The sequence below is a fragment of the Panthera leo genome, chromosome D1 (genome assembly GCF_018350215.1).
Source record: "Panthera leo isolate Ple1 chromosome D1, P.leo_Ple1_pat1.1, whole genome shotgun sequence".
NCBI lineage: Eukaryota > Metazoa > Chordata > Mammalia > Carnivora > Felidae > Panthera > Panthera leo.
The window spans coordinates 92,086,068-92,107,125 of NC_056688.1; the positions used below are offsets into that span (position 1 = coordinate 92,086,068).

The 21,058-nt window shown below is 35.4% G+C and overlaps 1 pseudogene; it reads right to left on the reverse strand.

Annotated features, from left to right (window-relative positions):
• The window catches only part of LOC122201279, a 53,579-nt pseudogene extending 36,375 nt beyond the window's left edge, over nucleotides 1-17,204 (reverse strand).
• Between the last annotated feature and the right edge of the window lie 3,854 nt (nucleotides 17,205-21,058).

The window sequence follows — 21,058 nt, forward strand, 5'->3', positions numbered from 1 at the left end:
CTGCTATAAACATTGGGGTACAAGTGCCCCTATGCATCAGTACTCCTGTATCCCTTGGGTAAATTCCTAGCAGTGCTACTGCTGGGTCATAGGGTAGGTCTATTTTTAATTTTCTGAGGAACCTCCACACTGCTTTCCAGAGCGGCTGCACCAGTTTGCATTCCCACCAACAGTACAAGAGGGTTCCCGTTTCTCCACATCCTCTCCAGCATCTATAGTCTCCTGATTTGTTCATTTTAGCCACTCTGACTGGCATGAGGTGATATCTGAGTGTGGTTTTGATTTGTATTTCCCTGATAAGGAGCGACGTTGAGCATCTTTTCATGTGCCTGTTGGCCATCCGGATGTCTTCTTTAGAGAAGTGTCTATTCATGTTTTCTGCCCATTTCTTCACTGGGTTATTTGTTTTTCGGGTGTGGAGTTTGGTGAGTTCTTTATAGATTTTGGATACTAGCCCTTTGTCCGATGTCATTTGCAAATATCTTTTCCCATTCTGTTGGTTGCCTTTTAGTTTTGTTGGTTGTTTCCTTTGCTGTGCAGAAGCTTTTTATCTTCATAAGGTCCCAGTAGTTCATTTTTGCTTTTAATTCCCTTGCCTTTGGGGATGTGTCGAGTAAGAGATTGCTACGGCTGAGGTCAGAGAGGTCTTTTCCTGCTTTCTCCTCTAGGGTTTTGATGGTTTCCTGTCTCACATTCAGGTCCTTTATCCATTTTGAGTTTATTTTTGTGAATGGTGTGAGAAAGTGGTCTAGTTTCAACCTTCTGCATGTGGCTGTCCAGTTCTCCCAGCACTATTTGTTAAAGAGACTGTCTTTTTTCCATCGGATATTCTTTCCTGCTTTGTCAAAGATTAGTTGGCCATACGTTTGTGGGTCTAGTTCTGGGGTTTCTATTCTATTCCATTGGTCTATGTGTCTGTTTTTGTGCCATTTAATAATTTTGAAATACCTAACACGTTACCTACATATTTTAATGTAAAATTCACATAATCTCTCTAATAGTTTTTATGTATTCTACATAATTTACTACTTTCATTTTGTTTGTGTACTGAAATACAATGAGAGCAATGTCAGATTATCTCAATGCATGAATTTATTCACATATCTTAACTATTTTTAGTATACATGAAAGTATTCATTCAAACAAAGATTTATTGAAGGAATAAATTTTAAAGACTTTCAACCTCAAAAGCAGGAGGCGCACATATAAATAAACCAGATGTCAGAGAAATAATTATTTCTTTAGAATTGCAGTTACAGACACAAGCACACTCACATTTTCAAAGAAAAATACCTTAGGCTATTTTTCCTATCTTTACTACTCAGAATTTTTTTTAAAAATCTTAAGCAAATGAAGTTTTCTGTTACCTTTAAAATATGGACATAAAGTTAATAGAGTACAAATAGTGCGACTGAAAAGCATATAACTGTATACACTAAAATTACAGATTTTAAAAAAAAATTTTAATGTTTATTTATTTATTTAGATTGAGAGAGAGAGAGAGAGAGAGAACAGGGGAGGGAGACACAGAATCCAAAGCAGGCTCCAGGCTCTGAGGTAGCACAGAGCCCAACGCAGGGCTCAAACTCACAAACCATGAGATCATGACCTGAGCCGAAGTCAGATGCTTAACCAACTGAGCCACCCAGGAACCCCAAAATTACAGACTTTTTTACATAGTGTATGTGAACTTTAAAAATACCGCTTACCAGAGAAAGAGGATGTAACAACAGAAGTACAATGTTTACATATCAATATTTCAATGGCAGTGGCACATGATTTATTTAGAATGTTTAATTTTATTCTTTTAATTTTTCTTACTCTTATTGAAATCATTAGGCAGCAGCTACCTGCATGTCTTTTAATTATTTTTGTAAGGCATATTTGTGCCTGCTCAATTGTACATACATTCCCAAAGTCAAATTTATTGTTGGCTTTAGATATTTGTTAGCAAGAAAGTCAATAAAAGTTGTACAGTCAAATTATAATGTTTATAGTCTAGAATGAAAAAGTCAGACATAATAAAAGTTATGCCATGGCTTTGTTTTTAAGATATAGATTTTTCTGATGCTTATAAGATATTTGGAGAATATTGCTGCAAAATTAAATAAGCCATAACAGGTCGATATTTAAGGTAAATAGCCTTAAATCATTTGGCATAATTGGGTTTTAAGAACAGTAAAAATAATTAGATTTAGAATGCTTAGGTACTTGGCTATTTAAAAGTCTGGCCCTAGTACAGCTAGGCATTTTACTTTATAACTCCCAAAGTGGAAAGAACTTAAATTCTTTGCTTTTATTTAGCTTGGTACACTTCATTCAAATAATTTATTTGAGTACATGGGGAAAATTGGCTCAATCCATTGACAAAATTAAGACATGTTTTGGGCATTTGGAACCAAGAAGAATGTAAGAAACTAATGGAAATGATTGTGCTTTTGAAAGTAAAAGTATGAACTCCTCAAAATCACTGACAAGTACTCCTTAAACACTACGGCGATTATCTTTGTATAACACTAGAAATTCAACTGAGTTCAACTAAGAAAATAGGTATTGAGTAATTCATTTAGTTCCAAGGTTTTATTGTGTTTGATGTGTAACCTTGTAATAACTAAATACAGTTAGTACCTTGAGTATTTGCCTGGCATTTAGTTACGGACTTTATGTATGTTCTCACCCTTCACAACATTATTTGGAGATGGACACATTATTTTCTCTCTCTGCAATGCATTCAGCCTTTGGTGAAATTAGAAGACAGTGAAGAGCTGAGGCAAGATTTGAAATCAGAAAAACTATTCTTTTTTTAAAATTAAGTATTTTTAAAGTTTATTTATTTATTATTTTGAGACAGAGCAAGTGGGGAGAGGAGCAGAGAGAGAGGGAGAGAGAGAATTTCAAGCTGGCTCTGCACTGTCAGTGTAAAGCCTGATGTAGGGCTTGAGCTCATGGAACCATGAGCTCAGACCTAAGGCCAAAGTCGGATGCTTAACCAACTGAGCCACCAAGTCTCCCCAAGAAAACTGTGTTCTTAATAACTGTCTTTAATCACTATCTTGTAATATCATTCATCTTTTACATTACATTTAATATTGTAAATAATATAGATTTTTCCCCTGACTTCAAGAAATATGTTATACATTTGAAGAAACAACAAATATAGTCTTATTAGGGTGCTTGGCAAAAATCTGCTATTTTATGATATGAAAAGGGGAACAAACCTGGAGAGCAGGGGCTCCCCTCTCCACAAAATGATTTGCCCCACAAGATGCAAAGGACTGCCTAGAGTGAATAATGAGTAGTTCATTAGAACTTATTCTCCTGGTAAAGTAGATTGCCAAATTCACCTCTGGAAGGAGGTTGAATGAAACTAGTCAAAGATTGTATCTCAATTCTTCAACTTTATAGCACTTCTTTCTTCTTCTTTCCAAGCCCCTTCTGCTTTAACATAGTTCTAAGTAGCATAGAGGTAATGAGAAAAAGTCATGGTAAACCTGAGATAGAAAATGGAATGGAAGAATGGAAGAAGAGGCAGAGAGCAGGAAGCAGGCATAGCAATGGCACATTATGAATCAGGAAATGTTTATGGTAAAACCATTCAGCTTGATACATGATTCTGGTTGTCCTACTACAGATTATTTAAAAAAAAAAGTCATTCCAAAGTATCTGAATGCTACTTTTCAACTGAACACTATTTTAAAGAAAACATTGGGAATTCTTTTTAAGCATAACTTTATCATAAGCAAATGTCCAGCTTCCATTTCATAGTCATAATATACACACAGAAAATAAGTAACTTATTCTAGACTCTATTACTCATTTTCATGGGCAAGTGCCCAATTTTACAAGAAATAGTCTCTAACAGGTGAAAAGAACATTTTTATAAGATAGTAGAGAGAAAATAATTTATTAGAAGTATAAATTTATTAGAGGTATATTTTAGAGGTATGTAGAGGCTGGCCATCTTGAATATAAGCTAGATATTTAATGCCAAATTGTTGTCATCAAATAATTTTTACCTATCACCAGAAAGTTCAGAGGCTGACATTTTACACCACCATGTGGAAATGTCACAGAAATCTCAACATATTTCAGAAGGTAAATTTGAGGACCTTAGTTTCAGCTATCACATGAAGGACAATGCTATCAACTGACTGCTCCCGCATAAAGGCATATGCTGAAGCTCTAACCCCCCTATTAGAAGGTGGGTCCTGCTATAGATGATTAGGTCAGGAATGGGATTAGTGGCCTTATAAACAGAACCTGGAGAGCTCCCTTCTCCCGTCCTCCATATGAAGACACTATGAGAAGATGGTCGTCTATGAACCAGGGAGCAAGTTCTTACCAGGTACCAAATTTCCTGCAACTTAACCTCACATGTGCCAGTCTCCAAAAGTGTTTATGTTTTTGTTGTTTATAAGTCACCCAGTTTTTGGTATTCTGTTGTAGCAGCCCAAATGGACGAAGACAGTGACTTGGTTTGTGGGTTTCCACTACTAAACTGGTTTTAAACCCCCGAGGTAACTTGGATTTAATAAATAGTGTTCACAAATCCATATGGTCTATAAGAGTTATAGGTTTCATATTAAAATTTTAGTTCCAGAAATGATGTATTTCTTGTAAGAAAAAAATGGCTTGTATGAATCAAATTGGTATTTGATAATGATTAAGTGAGAAATTTATCAATCTTATGTAATGCTTAGAATAAAATGCTGACCTGTTTACAGATCTTCTAAAGCAATAAAACGATGAGCTCTCCTTCAAAAAACTTCGGAAGACCCCACAAAGCATATTGTGTTATGCTTTCTATAGCATCTGGATAGCCTGTGTCAACCTCAGTGTCCTCAGTATAAGTAATGGAAAACTTAGTGTGTGGGCAAAATCTTATAGGACTAGGCTATAAATCTTGATATAACTATTACAACACTGGCTACCAGAAAGGTCCCCATTTCGTTGGCCAGATGCCTTTCCAAGTATATCTTAATTATTCCCTGTGAATCACTGTCTGTCGTAGTCAGCACTGATATTATTAAGTTTATTTTTGAAAAGCAAATGATATTTTAGGGCCTCAAAATATTGGCCATTTTTTTTTAATGTTTATTTATTTTTGACAGAGACAGAGACAGAGCATGAGCAGGGGAGTGGCAGAATGAGAAGGAGACACAGAATCCGAAGCAGGCTCCAGGCTCTGAGCTATTAGCACAGATTGTGACCTGAGCCGAAGTCAGATGCTTAACCGACTGAGCCACCGAGGTGCCCCGAAATATTGGCCATTTTTATTTTTTCTTACCCTTAGAGAAAAAAATCATTTTTCTCTACCTTGAACACTCCTTTGTCAGACAAATTTTTTACCATTTTAAATTAAAATTCTAATATAGATCATGAAAATTATGGAACATCTCATAACTTTGTGAGAGCCACAATGTCTTTAATACACTGAGACCCTTTTTTTTTGCATTGGTTCTCAGAATATCATTATGTTTTTCCAGAACAACCTAAAGTAATACTCTCCACAAACAAAATATTCCCTTCTGATTTTTCCCCTAACCTCTTCTACTTAAATCCAAAATCCATTTAATATAGTATCTTAGCTGACTTTTAAAAGGGATATGTAAAGTCTAATATATTTTCTGTCATCAGAGTCAAATTCAAATGACTCAGAATTTCAAGTGTAAAACTGGGACAGATGCTATCTCAAATACACTTGATATACACTTCAAGTACCCCAATATATAGTATTTTCTGTTATATTCACAATTATTACAATTAAAAAGGAACTTCCTTCTCTCTCTCTCATATATTCATATACATATATGAGAGAGATAATATATGCCCAAACCTTAAAAAACAAGAAGAAAAAAATGAAATATAGTGAGCTCTACTACTCCAAAGTGATTTTAACCTACATCCTCTTATTTGCCTTCATAAAAACCCTATATATTAGGCATTACCATACACATTTTATGGATTGAAAAATTATACCAACATACGGGTAATTAATTAAGCAACAGAGGTAGGATTCAAATTCTGGTCAAATTATTGATCTTTCAACTCTAGAAGGTTAGGTGACTGGAAATATTGCACTCAATGAATGGACAATGAGCTCAAGTCACGAGCAGAGGGAAATGATAATTCCACATAGAACATCAGAAAATAGCTTTTGGAACAGTCAGTATCTTTTCCAAATTTTGAAGGAAGAATATAATTTTGATAAGCAAAATATACACAAAGGTTAAGTAAATGGTATGGGAATAAAAACGAAAACCCAACATGTCAATTCTTTAGAGTGAGTCCTATGTGGTAGAATGTACCCTTGACTGAAGTATAAGTGATCGAGTCAATAGAAGTAGGTGAGGTAGGGCCGCTTCATGGACCCCTCTACTGTGAAGGGGTTTGAGGGCTGGAAAAGAGAGTTCAAAATTATTGTCTAAGCAATCATGGAAGGATTTTCGATGGAGGTGATATAAACATATTCAGAGATATCCATCCCTTGTGTCTTTTTTTATGTTAGGGAGAGTTCTCCGGCACACTGATTGCCCCATGGGTAACAAGGATTTGACTTTTTACAAAGTTGAAATGGGTGGATTATTGCAGCTAGTCTATTCACACTGGAGATTGTATTACCACCCCCCCCACCGCCATGCCTACCCTTGAAACCCCACCCTACTCTACCTTCAGAGTCTGCAGCTATAATGATTGGGTTTGCTCTATAAATTCAGACTTTCTATTAAGTGGGCTATTCAAGGGGGTAGGCTTATAGCAGTTATAAACACATTTGACTACATGTATAAATCCATACTCTTTGAAAAATTGTGTGAGTATTGAGGTTGGCTTTCATATTGTCATTAGTCTCTCTCCTCTGTCTTAACTTTCAGTTTATTCCAAACCCTGGCAGGGAAAAGGTTGTTTTCTACTTCTCTTCATATCTCCAATGATTTGAATTGCTTATCTTAGGGAGTTAATCCTGCCAGGAGAATGGAACATAGTTTAAAATATAAATAAATGATGGATAGTGAGATCATATGGAAGGCTACTGCCCTAAGTAGCTGTGAGGGTATAGAGTAATTAAAAATTATGAAACACAATAAGAAGTTGAATCAACAAGCATTTATATAAACAATCACATTTAAAAAAAGGAAGAATCAACTGCATTGAAATAAACAATATGCCTTTATAATTTATGAAGGTGCCCCAAATCTTTAACCCACTGGGGCCTGAATCCAGAGTTTTCTGAGTCATTGAAATGGGCTTTAATGAAAAAAAAAAAAAAAAGGCAAGGGGTTTTTGGTATGTTTTGCTTTCCTTATAGGCAAAGAGACTTTGAAAAGATGGGTAAAGTCACCCACCTGGAATATTGTTGCAATTTGAGTTTGAATATCAAGTAATACTATTTAGGCACTATCTACCATATGTCTGGAAAAATATTTTTACAAATAATTGGAGTAATTTGTCCAAAAACATTTTGGTGGATAATTCAAAACTTAGTCCTTACACACATTTTATCTGAATCAAGACATCAAGGAAAACACAAAAAATAATTAGATTAATTAATGCCTTACATTTCATATATATTACTCTTCTGAAATTGATATTAAAAGTATCCCCTTTTTACAAGGACATTCAGTGAAGTTCATTACTTTTGTTATGTGGGTAGGACATTATGAAAGTGTGATTAAACGGAGAGGTTCCAAACAGAAATGGAATTAAATTCTATTTGGTCTGTGGTGCTGAGACTTTTTGTGTGATTGCAACTAATCACAAAATGAGGCAATATTATTGCCATATTAAAGGTAGTGAAAGAGGCTAAGAGTTATTAAGTGAATTGCCCAAGTTCACAAGCTACTCTCAAATCTAGATGGGCACAAAGTAGTGACTAGTTAGATGAGTGATCGGATCACAGCAGGCATTTCATTTCTCTATTTCTCTCATCTGTTAATATTACATAACATTCAATTTTGTCTGAAACTTTTGGCAAATTATGTCAGAAAGATGAGACTGTGGAGCTCTATCAACTTGCCTCTTCTAGAATTATGGAACTACTATAATCTGCCTAGATTTTGAAGCCAATTTTCAGTGATAATTCATAATCATGAGAACCACATTAGAGATCATTTATTTTTCTTATGCCAACAATATCTCTTCTCTCTGAAATCATAAACTTCAGAGATGAAAAGGACATTATAGATTCTCTAAGCCTACTGCTAATCAAATATTTAACTTCCCCAAAATATTCCTGTTCTTCCCGCCAGCGCTGGAAACATAACAACCTGAAGAATCCGCGCCATAGTTTTCAGTTAAATTTTTACTGAAACTCCTGCTGCAGCCCTACTCACATGCATCTTTGCAATCTATCAGCCAGAGAGGCCAGACAGGGCAATTCAGGACCAAAAAATACAATCCAGAAGAACTTTCTGACTGCGTGGAGACTGACAAGTTCACCGTGGAAGGTCCTGAAGGACAGTGATATAGGGAGGCACATACAGCATATATGCCTGAAAGGCAAATCTATATCAGATCAGCTTTAAAAAATTGGCAAAATACAATAGCTATCACCTGGCACTGAGACAGAATGTAAGACAGCTATGTATGAGCAGGGCTGGCTACATGAGTTGCAGGCTGCAGCCCAAAATGAAAACACAGGGCCCCTTGTTCAAAACAAAAAGTGCTGGGGCCCCTGGGTGGCTCAGTCAGTTGAGCCTCCAACTTCAGCTCAGGTCATGATCTCACAGTCCGTGAGTTTGAGCCCCGTGTGGGGCTCTGTGCTGACAGCTCAGAGCCTGGAGCCTGCTTCAGATTCTGTGTCTCCCTTTCTTTCTGCTCCTCCCTCACTCATGCTCTGTTTTCTCTTTCTCAAAAATAAATAAATAAACATTAAAAAATAAAAAAAAAAGAAAAGTGCTGTAAAGACACTGAAATATAAAGCTTTTTCTTTCTTCAGTAGTCTGTCTCTTGACTTCTCAGGGTATTTTAATTTGCTGTTTAATGTTGTTCTAAGTAAATAATATTTAATATTATTAGTATTACTCTTTATAGTGTGTAGTGTTCATTTTAAATACAAATATAAGAGCATTTAACTCATTTGTGAAAATACCAAAATGACACAATTTCCATTTTATAACTCATTCCTGGAGGGTGCCTCTAGCCACTCCAGAGCTAACACGTCCACATTACACACTGGGAGGTTCGACAAAAGGGAAAGAGGTTTTTGGCCAGGCACTGAGCCATCCCAAGGGATGCTGCCCTGGGTATGGGAATACCAGGATATGAGAACCCTCACAGCCACCCCTGCTACCCAACCCATGACTGAAGGCACCTGCTAGGACTCCCACTGCACTGTGGGACTCCCACAACTGGGCTTAGAGCGGGCTCTAGAGAATTTAAGCTGGCCGTCCTCCTTCCCACTGTCCCACCCACTCTCAACGTGTGGCCTCTGGCTGCCCACTGGATGTTCCAGGAATTGTCTCCAGTGGCTAGAGGTGACTGTCACCAGCCTGACCCAGAGACACTCCAAGTTCAGGTGCCCAACTCTGGACTGTGATCCAGGTCTTCTGAGTTTCTCTTATACTCAGGCCCCCACTGAGGTGTGAAGAGTGGTGGTAGAATGTAGGCTCCATCCCCCCATCACCCCAACTGAATAAGAGAAGCGTTGTTGCCCAGGTAGAGGGAAGAGGCAACAGCAAGCAGTGTCTGGGGTGCCAGAGAGTAGGGGCTGGGCAACTGAAAATCTGCATGGGTGGCCAAAAGACAGGACTATACATGAACAGAGACTCCATACCTCCCTCTCCCCCTTCAACCATGTTTGCTTGTGCCATGGAGATTCACTATCAAAACACAAAGTCAAAAATAACATTTCAACACAGTGACAACAGGGCATTAAACCAAGTACATGGGCCTTCTGAACTTGTGGCCCTGTGCCACTGCAATGCTCCCATGCTCTTGAATCCAGCCTTGGATATAGTCAGGTAATGTTTGATGTTTACCCTTATATAAGCAAGTCAGGTCAAGGTCCTGGCAAATGTCAGGGACCAAGGCTGAGAAATCAGACACCAGGGGGTCCTGGATGGCTCAGTTGATTAAGTATCTGACTCTTGATTTTGGCTCAGGTTCTAATCTCACAGTTTGTGAGATCAAGCCCCTTGTTGGGCTGTGCACTGATGGCCCAGAAGTCTGCTTGGGATTCTCTCTCTCCCTCTCTCTCTGCCCCTCCTCCATTCTCTTTTAAAATAAATAAACATTAAAAAATTTTTAAAAAATCAGACACCAGAAACTATACATTTATGGAAAGATCTACTTCTTCTCTCACTATTTCTAAATGTGTCATTAATATCTGAGTCAAATCACTTGTCATATTTATTCTTTCCTTAGTCTATTATAGGTTTGGGTACCAGAATACAATTGCCAGAGCTGGGTTCACAAATGTATATAAACATAATCACCTCTCCTGTTTTAAATACTCAACTCTGCCTATTTAGCTGGTGGCTATTTATCAAAACAATTTGCTAAGTAAATTGATTTTTTATACAGTTTTCACAAGGAATATTTAACCACTTTAAAATATAGACTGTCTGCAAGCCTGCGAATACAAATATAGTACAATATGTAAGTTAATTAAAATTTTTTTCATTACTTATTCACAATAGTGGTTTTAGTTGGCCACATTTAATTTCTTTTATATATTTTTTAGCCTACAATTTAGAAATGTCATGAAAATGTAGGCAACAATAATGTACTTTATTATGATTATATTCATTTTCTTGTATATAAATTCACAAAATAAAAAAATGCCTCAAATTTAATTATTTGCCCCTAACAAGGTGAATTATCAAATGTCAAATGAAACTAATAAACACAGGCCTTTGAGATCACAAAACCACATACAAACCTGAATTGCATTTTCATACAAAAAGTTAATTATTTTCTGTTGACACTGATAGCATATTCCCTCAGCTACTTCAAAGTGTTGTTAAAAATCAGACGCTGTCACAACTCTGCATTTGACAAACAAAAGATGCGTGAATACAGATTCAAGAGAGGAGAATAAACCACAGTGCAGGAACTTATTTTTAACACCAGAGACAAATGACAGAGAGAGCTTTGATCTTGTATAGGCATGAATGAGGCTTTGAGAAAGTTAACTCCCTCTGCCTAATTGAATGCCAAAGGTCACTGTCACGCTCAGACAACCCCACTACATAGTCCCTCTTCTGGGCATGTTGACTTTTATCTAGGAATGACTTCAGTGACTTTCCCATATGCAAGTTACACGTTTTAGTTTGTTGAATATTAGTTTAGATGTCTCAAGGACTTAGGCTAAATTGCCTTTTTTCTGTTTATCACTGTAATAGTTTTTCCTGGTGCGATACCATTCATGTTATCTTTTAATTTCTTAGTGCCACAGGGTACAAGTTGTCTGTGATTGCATGTGTCATGAATACCTCAAACAAAAAGATTGTGCCTTGGAACAAGGGTCTCGAAGAAACTTTAGTTCCAGCCTCATTCCATTTAACAGAGATGAGCTTAAGGCTTAAAAATTTGGAGCACTATTTCAATTGGAAATGCAAATGACCATTTTCAGCATCGTATCAATGAAAGGAAATATAAAATATCGAAAGGAGCTTGCCTGGCGATGATGGGTCTTACAGAAATATACAATAAAATGAACATATTATTCCAAATGAACATTAAACCCTTGTGTGAAGTGATTTGATATGAAAAAAAAATGCTGGATGTCACATAGTCCTTTACTCTGTAATTCTGTAATGGAAAACAATGGGGCATCAATTTGTTTTTACTTTATTTTTAATCTATAAAAAGTATTGATTTCCTCTTTAAAAAAAAGAAAAAACGGCATCATTTTCTAGAAAATTCGTCAGCAGTTTTACAAACACAACATTTTATTTATTTCTTTTCTCTAAAAATATATATCCAAGTTTCAAAAATATCTTAATTTTACTATATTTATATTTAAATCATAATTTTTATAAATTATTAGAACAAAATATCTATGTCTGTAGATGATGTTCTTCTACCCTGAATGGGACATTGTATCATATCCAGTAATGGATTTTCCATTGCAAACTTGCTGATGAATATTTGGGTTTTCAAATGGTCATTCTAACATGTAATTTTCAAACAATTAAGAGTTTGCTAATTAGATCCACTTTGCCTAAGCTCTAAGGAAGCTGGATGAAAAACACAATTCAGGGGTGCCTGAGTGGCTCAGTTGGTTGAGCGTCTGACTTCAGCTCAGGTCATGATCTCACAGTTTGTGGGTTCGAGCCCTGCATCGGGCTCTGTGCTGACAGCACAGAGCCTGGAGTCTGCTTTGGATTCTGTGTCTCCCTCTCTCTATGGCCCTTCCCACTTGCGCTCTGTCTGTGTCTCTCTCTCTCTCTCAAAAAAAAAATAAATAAATAAACATTAAAAAAAAAAAAAGAAAAACACAATTCATTCCTAATAGTGCTATTATATAATACAGCACATGTATTTGAATTAAAAAAAAAAAAACATAAGATATTTTACATACTAGTTGATAATCAGATTAAAGTTAGTTATAATGGCATTCAAAGAAACAGATTATTGAAGGATGGAATAGTTGAAGAGGCATTCAAGGATCAGGTTATAATTTGAAATTTTAAGAAGGACAGAATTGAATGGGCATTCCAAGTGAATTTGCTTTATGACCAACTATCGGTAATACAAGTGCACATGGTAATTAAAGAATAAATAAGCAGACCCAGTTCGGTGAAATTAACGATATTGTAAAGCCGAAATTCAGCAAAGGAAATGATTGAAGTAGTTCAGGTGGATAAAACAAAAGTGATCGCAGAGAAGCATGGAGAATTGAAGACTGTGTGTCCCATCCAAATGAAACCATGCAACATAATTTGAAGAGCCTTGTGGGAATTCGGACCAGACGTGCGAAACTTCTGATAACTGTATTAGAGCTAAAATACGGGCGGTTATAGGAAATCCTTTAGAATTTAAATTCTGGGAGTTAATTTTTAAAACTTACAGTCAAAGCTGACCATTTTATTGGGCAAGATCTTACATGGCGCCCACCCCACAATTTGTAATCTCACTTGTATATGGTAAGTGAAAGAGGTATTTGTGCATAAAACCAAGTAACCATCACCCAGTCAAGATGTACAATTTCTAATACCCTAGAGCATTCCCTTGCAACGTTTCACAATTAGTGTCACGCCCCTTCCACAAGGACATAACTATTCTGACTTACATCAATAACGATTGGCTTTGCCATGTTAGCAGTGTTGCTCTTTGTTTATTCTTGTCCTGGAGTTTACAGTGTGACTTCACAGTGATATATTTATCCATTCTTTTCATGAGTATCAAGATTCTTATTTATGAGTGGGAGATGGTACTTAGACAATTAATATCAACATTCATATAAAAAGTAAGCAAGCAATCATTTTCATAGAAACATGGTAAATGTAAGATAACAAGGAGAGATTCATGCTATCATGATGTAGGCAAATATTAAAAAAAACTCTAATGATTGAAAAGTATGTAATTAACGTGAACCAACACAGATCAACAAATCAGAATATAAAGCTCAGGGGAGGATCCTAGAACATAGAAAATTCAATGTACAACTTAGTCTCCCAATCGGTAGGAAAAAGATTATTCCATAAATGATTTTGGAAGAAGTGAGTAGCCATAAATATATCCATGAATAAAGTTGGTTATAAAACTCATCCTTTGTAAAAGAATAAATTCCAAGCAGCACAAGATGGAAATTGTATATTTAATGTATTTTCTAACAACAGCAATAACAATAAACACCCTACAACCAGGAAGACATAAGTAGGCATTTCAAAGAAAAGGAAATACACACGGTTTGTATATCTATATCTATCTGATTAACTACTATAATAAGACAAATGCAATTATCTTTCTCTTATCAGATTTGAAGAATTCAAGGAGTTTGATACCACAGTGAACTGATGAGCATATGAAAATGAGACATTATTAGAAGGTAAATTTAGATATATTTGTCAAAATCCAAAACATACATAATTTTCACCCAGTAATTTTTCTTCCTAAAATCTTATAGATTTAAAATCTGAAATAATAAAATGTAAAATATTTTTTCCTTCCTTACTGTTTGCAATAAATTCTGAAAGACCTAAATACTCATGAATAGGACACTGGCTAAATAAGTTACAATGTATCCATAAAACAGACTATAATGTTAGAGAACATAATGAGAAAGTTCTGCATGCACTAATCCGAATATTCTCTAAGATACATGATTAAATAAAAACCCTGGAATATTCTCTAATATACATGATTAAATAAAAACTAAGGAGAATGATAATGTATTTAATAAGTTTCCATTTGTATAAAAAGAGAAAATGATACACATTTGATTTTATATGCATAAATACTCTGGAAGAATACAAGAAATTTCAAATAACATTGACTAACTCTAGCAAAGGAATATGAGTTTCTTGGGGTCAAGGAGAAAAATTTTCACATGTGTTTTTGTATACTTCACATTTTGAATCATATGAATGGGTTACTTTAAAAAATTAGGTAATTATTTTTTATAAGGAGAATGTCATAATAAAGGTTTATAAACTATAAAGCACTATGCAAATGTAGGAATTTATTTCATATTATATTGCCTTTAGGCACCACCTAGCTATGAAACTTTTTAAATGATTAGGCAATAGAAATTTTAAATTACATTTATTATAGAAACTATAAATGCTCATTTGCTCATTGCAAGAAATGTGGGAAGACATAAGGCTAATAACTTTAATATACAAAGAACTCTCTGCAAATTGCCAAAAACAATTCAAACATATAAAAAGGCAATTTTTAAAGGGGGAAATTCAAGTGAATAATAAACGTATGAACAGATATTCAACCCCACTACTAGACAAGATAATAAATATTTCAGCAATGATATAATTCTTTGCACCCTTTAAAATGACAACAGTTGTAAAGATTAATAACATTGAGTACCAATAATTATAAGTACGCCATGAAACAGGTAGTCTCATGAATTACTGGTGGAAGTTTGAACTGCTGTTACTTATTAGGAAACCGAACTAAGCTGGGCCAAAAGAAGTTTTCTTTCTGTTTTCTTTCTTTCTTTCTCTCTTTTCTTTCTTTCTCTCTTTTCTTTCTTTCTTTCTTTCTTTCTTTCTTTCTTTCTTTCTTCCTCTTTCTTTTTCCCTCCCTCCCTTCCTTTCTTCTTTCCTTTCTTCCTTCCTTCCCTCCTTTCTTGTTTTCTTGTTGTTGAAGAGGTAATATATTCACATAACTGACATAATTTAAAATTCAAAAGACAGAAGGGATGGAGAGTGAAAAGTCTCCCATAAAATAGTGCCCTCCCATTCTTCTTTCTGAAGGCAACTAATGGCATCATTGCCTTTTAAATTTTTCCAGAGGTATATGTATGTATATGTGTGCATATATGTATACAAATATACATATATGCCTATATATACATCTATACTATTGATGTATCATATATTCATGTATATAACATTAAGTCTCTTCTACTTATGATAGCATATTGCATACATCGGCTACAATTTTCTTTTCTTCACCTATTGACATCAGGTTTTTGGGTGGTGGTGGTGTGGAGGTGACTGCCTATTCCAATGTATGAAAGTACCATAATTTATTTGCTATTGTTTTTGTGAAAATCTGTTTCTTTACAGCTACTGTTTTGAGCAACATCACAGTGAATAAATGTACACATACTTAATTTCAAAAAGGAAAAAGGGAGAAAGCAAACTTTCACATTGGAAAAGAGATCAGGAACATAAACTCAGATAAATACAAAAAACAAGAATTATAGGATAATTCTTTGCTCAATTTACATTAATAGATTTTAATACTTTAAATATTGATATACTGGAATATGTAACATCCTGAGGCTGACCCAATATAGAAAAATCTATACAAACAATTACTATAAGAATATCTAAAAATGGTATTTTAAAAATTCCCTATTACCTTCATTCACTATTTCAACTTTCAAATTTATTCTCTGCCAAAATTTAAAAAAATGCCTGAAAGATTTCATGAGAGAATGCTTACAAGTTTTTCAATGAATGGATAACTCTGAATTTACTTAATACATTCCAAGGAGCAGTAAAGAAAGCAATGCTCCCAAATTATTGTTGTGGCGTCAGCAGAATAGTAACTGCACGGCCTAACTTTAACAGTGTGAATTAATATGATACTGAAAGCGGAATTGTAATACCATTCATCTGGTTATTAAACAGTATTATAGGGCATTGCATGTAAATACTGTGCATATAGTTTGGTATATTAAAATATGCCCGGAAAGAGTTTCCAGCAATTCATGATAATAAGTACCTACATTAAAAGAACTTAGAGAAAAAAAGGAGCGATGGTTTTATTTGCAATGTTTCATTTATTTAAAAATGATTTGAAATATACAAATAGTTCAATGTCTAAATACAAAGCCACCAAAAAAATGTGCATGTATATCCACTGTAAACATATTACAAGAATAGTCCTAGTTGCATCATGGTTAAAAAAAAGTAAATAAAACACAACTCAAAACAACCTATATGTCTACCAAAGGAAAATGATTACACATTTTATTATACTTAATATGGAATAATTATACAGCAATAATACAGCAATTATACAGCAATTAAATAATTGTATATTATTAAATGAATGTATGCACTGGTATACACAACATAGATGAATTCCACAAACTGTTTTGGGGGGGTGGAGATTGTTTGTTTTTGAGGTGGTTGTTATCTTCATTGGTTTGGAGGTGGGGAGCAGGTGCTCAGGAGGTCTTGGTGGGGCAGGATGCATCCCTTTCAGCATCACAGTCTTCTGGCTGGGTGGGATGGGGCTGGCTCTATGAACTGCCGCCACATGCGGATCTGGGCTGCGCTTGTTCTTGTGGATCGTGTCCCGGTTGCTGCTGAGGGCGGCCTTGGCGTTCTTGTAATGGCGGTCCAACCTGTAGGAGGTGGCAGGCTTTCTCTGGCCAGATCTCCACTTCTTGACCACCACCACACTTTAGCCTTCAGCCGCAGGCTCCATGCCCACAGCCTTGAGGTGAATCAGCCTATTATAGCAGAAGGGTTATTGGGCTCCACGCTGTGTATCTGCTCGTTCCCCTCGATCAGATAGTTGAAGCAGTTGTGCAGGACCATCCATTGTAGCTGTGCGGACATGGCTGCTGCTCGTCTCACTAGGGTAGCTGGAAGCAGAATGAGCCCCAAATGTATTTTTGATGAAAAAAGGCCAGTATAAAGTAATATGAAATGTAGGATTCCATTTACATAAAATTTACAACAGGCAAACATATCTCTGGTGTTAGTAGTCAGTTGTTAACCTCAGCAGGGTGTATCTTGACAGAAGGGGACAGAGTGGGTAATGTAGTATTGCTGGATCTAGGTTCTGCTTACACACAAGTGAACATAGTTTGTCAGAATTCATTAGGCTATACTCATGTTTTATGTTCTATTCTGTGTGCAACTTACGTGTCAATATAAAATATACCTTCACTAGACTGACCTGAAGCAAATATGCAAACTAGTAGATGTTAAATGTGAATGGCAGAATCACAGGTGTGTATATTATTTTTGTAATAGTGTCTAACTTAATATTAAATAAATTACTTTTATTTTCATCTATGAAGCATTGACTACTGCCGGCATTTTCCTCTCACTGTAATCATGTAGCAGCAGAATAAAATGTATGAAGCAACTAGTTTTAGACATTAGATGGTAGGTACTGAATTTCTCTGATGCTTGGAATAAGGGAAACATTTAAAGTAAGCCCTGAAATTGTTCCAGCTTCCTGCATAGAATGAGTTTCCAGATCACAGTGCAGGGAGTGAGATTCCCCAAAGACTCCAGAGGTCTCAATGACTTACGCGGTTGGTATTTGGGAAGGGAGAAGGGGCTCAAATTCATGATGTTGAATGCAGATGAAGTCAGAAAAGTGGAAGGCTGAGAGAGAGAGAGAGAGACCCACAGATCTTCCAAGAACTCTGTTAAATTTTTGGCTAAGTATTGAACAGCACATACAAGTAAGGAACAACCCCAAAATACATTAAAGAACCAGAGGAAAGCAATAGCCTAGACAATTCCCAGGACTCACACAAGGGGAGAAATAGTTCATGTTTCTATCAACCAGAGTGGATAGACTTCAAGATAAATATATATAACTGTATTAATAATACATTAAATATCCAATATACCAGGGGTGCCTGGGTGGCTCAGTCGGTTAAGCATCTGACTTCAGCTCAGGTCACGATCTTATGATTTGTGAGTTCAAGCCCCGCGTCAGGCTCTGTGCTGTCAGTTCACAGCCTGGAGCTTGCTTCGGATTCTGTGTCTCCCTCTCTCTCTTCCTCTCCCCCACTCACATTCTGTCTCTCTCCATCTTTCAAAAAATGAATAAATGTTTAAAAAATTTGTAAATAAAAAAAAATATCCAATATATCAGTGTATTTAATGTTCACAAGTATTTCACTTTACCATCGGGTCTACAGTGGAATTAGAATGAAGACTATTCTGGACTCACCATAATAAAGCTTAAATACAAGTCTAGAGTAATCAAACTGATCTTTAAGTAACTTAACTGTGTGTCAGAACAAACTCATCCACTCTTTAAAGGCATACAACAATATACACTTAATGTAAACATTTAACTAAAAGTTTCAAGCCATACAAAGAAGCTGCGGAATGTGATGCATAATGAAGAGAAATATAAATCAATAGAAACAGACCAGAAATGATAAGAATGATGGAACTAGAGGGCTATAACGTCAAAATAGTTATTTTAAGCCTAAGAATATACTCAAGGACGTAAAGGAAAACATGAAATTCGTCAAGGAAAATGTTGGAGCTATAGAACTAGAAATTATAGTGTTAAAAGTCTATCTCTTAAGTGAAAAATACACTGAAGAGAATTAGCAGAAAATTGAAAGCTATATAAAACGATCAATATAGTTGAAAATAGTAACAAAATTATTTAAAAAACACAGAGAAAAATATTTAAAAATAATAAACAGAATAATGAGCTGTACAACATTTTTCACTATAATATATGAGTGATTTTGTTTCAGAAGGTGCAAAAGGTGGGGAATATATGAGAAAATAATAACAGAAAGTTTTCCAAATTTTAAGTTATATCCAAATCCCTAACATAAGAAAAACACTACAAAAAGAGACATTATTATCAAATTGCTGAAAAACAGTAATTAAAAGAAACTTTAAAACTAATAAGACCAAAAAGATACCTCACATGTAGAAGAAGAAATATAATAACAGTGGATTTGTTTACAGAAACTATAGAGGTGAGAAGTCAATGAATGGCATTTTTAAGTGTCACACAAAGGGGACAAAGTTTGTTTAGATTTCTGTACCCAGCAGAAATACTCTTCAAAATTTAAGGAAAAATAAAGATCTTTAAAAACTAGCAAAAGCTGAGAGGATCAATATTTTCTCATATGCATTGTAAAAAATAGTAATGGAGGCTTTTTTTGTTTTGTTTTTTGGCAAAAAGTATATCAAATAGAAATATTTATCTTCTCTTCTTATAATATGTACTATATGAAGTATTAGAACATAATAAGAATTAAAGCAAGTTTGTTTAAATACATACTTTTATCTATATATGTATGAATTATGAAATTGTATTAAATCTTTTTTTAATGTTTATTTATATTTGAGACAGAGAGAAAGAGAGTGTGTGTGTGTGAGTGGGGGAAAGGTAGAGAGAGACAGAGACAGAATCTGAAGCAGGCCCCAGGCTCTGGGCTATTAGCCCAGAGCCCTACGCAGGGCTCAAACTCAGAAACCTTGAGATCATGACCTGAGCCTAAGTCAGATGCTTAACCGACTAGGCCACCCAGGTGCTCAAAACTGTATTAAATCTTAAAAGGATTTGAATGGTAACATTTATATAATAGTTGAAATAGTACTTTATATAGAGTAAATAAATGGGATGGATAAAATGAATGAATTGTTGAATTGGAATATCAGATTGAAGAATTTTTTGGGGGGAGGAAGTAGGAAATAATACAGGATATAACATATAAAATATTAACAGGCAATCAAATCTAAAAATATTTGTCGATATCAGTACCCAAAAAATAAGGCCAAGAAGGAATGAAATGAGGAGAACACAAAGCACAGGTAAATAGACATAAATTAAAAAGGAAGAAGGAACTCATTGAAATTTTTCACTGAGAGTCAAACAGGACAAATAAAGTGATGCCTGTGCAAACATATTTTACAGTGGCTTAAAAGAACAGAGGAGAAAATGTTAAAACTTCCAGAAAAGACCAAGCTCCCTAAAAATATATGACATTCGTATTGATACCGGATGTCTTGACCACAGTAATAGCTACAATATGAAGTTTAAAAAACTTAAAACTATTAATGACAAAAGGCATTGAACAAAGAATGCAATATCCGGTCAGATTTTCATTAAAATGTGGGATATATTAGGAACCGTACACAATACACATGGTCTTTAAGGTGTGCCAAAAAAATAAAAGCCTTTTGTGAGCAGATCAGTGGCTGCCTAGGGCTAGGGGAATGGGATGGACCTGGGCTTGGGAAGTGATGCACTGGAAGAACATTTTCTGGGTGATGTAAATATTCTGGTGGTGGATACTTGGATATATACCTCAGCCAAATCACACTTCCAGAGATGACAAACACTCTAGGTTCTTCCCACATAAATAATAAGAAAAAGACAGTGATGAAAATGGAAACTGTAGATTGAAAGAGAATTAATCTTATCCTTATTGTTAATGATCAAGACTCACCTATATCTTTACATGAGGGAAGAAAATACAAGGAGATGAGGTCATGGTCACTATAAAAGTCAGGATAGTGAGTAATGTTGGAAGGAAGGTCAAACCTGTGGTTGAGACAGGGCACATTGAGACACTTCTAAGGTGGCTGAAATTCCAGTTCTTGACCGGGTGCTTATTACAAGGGAGGTAAGAGGGTGAGAGAGACAGCATGGAGCCCAACATGGGGCTGGATCTCACAACCCTGAGATCATGACC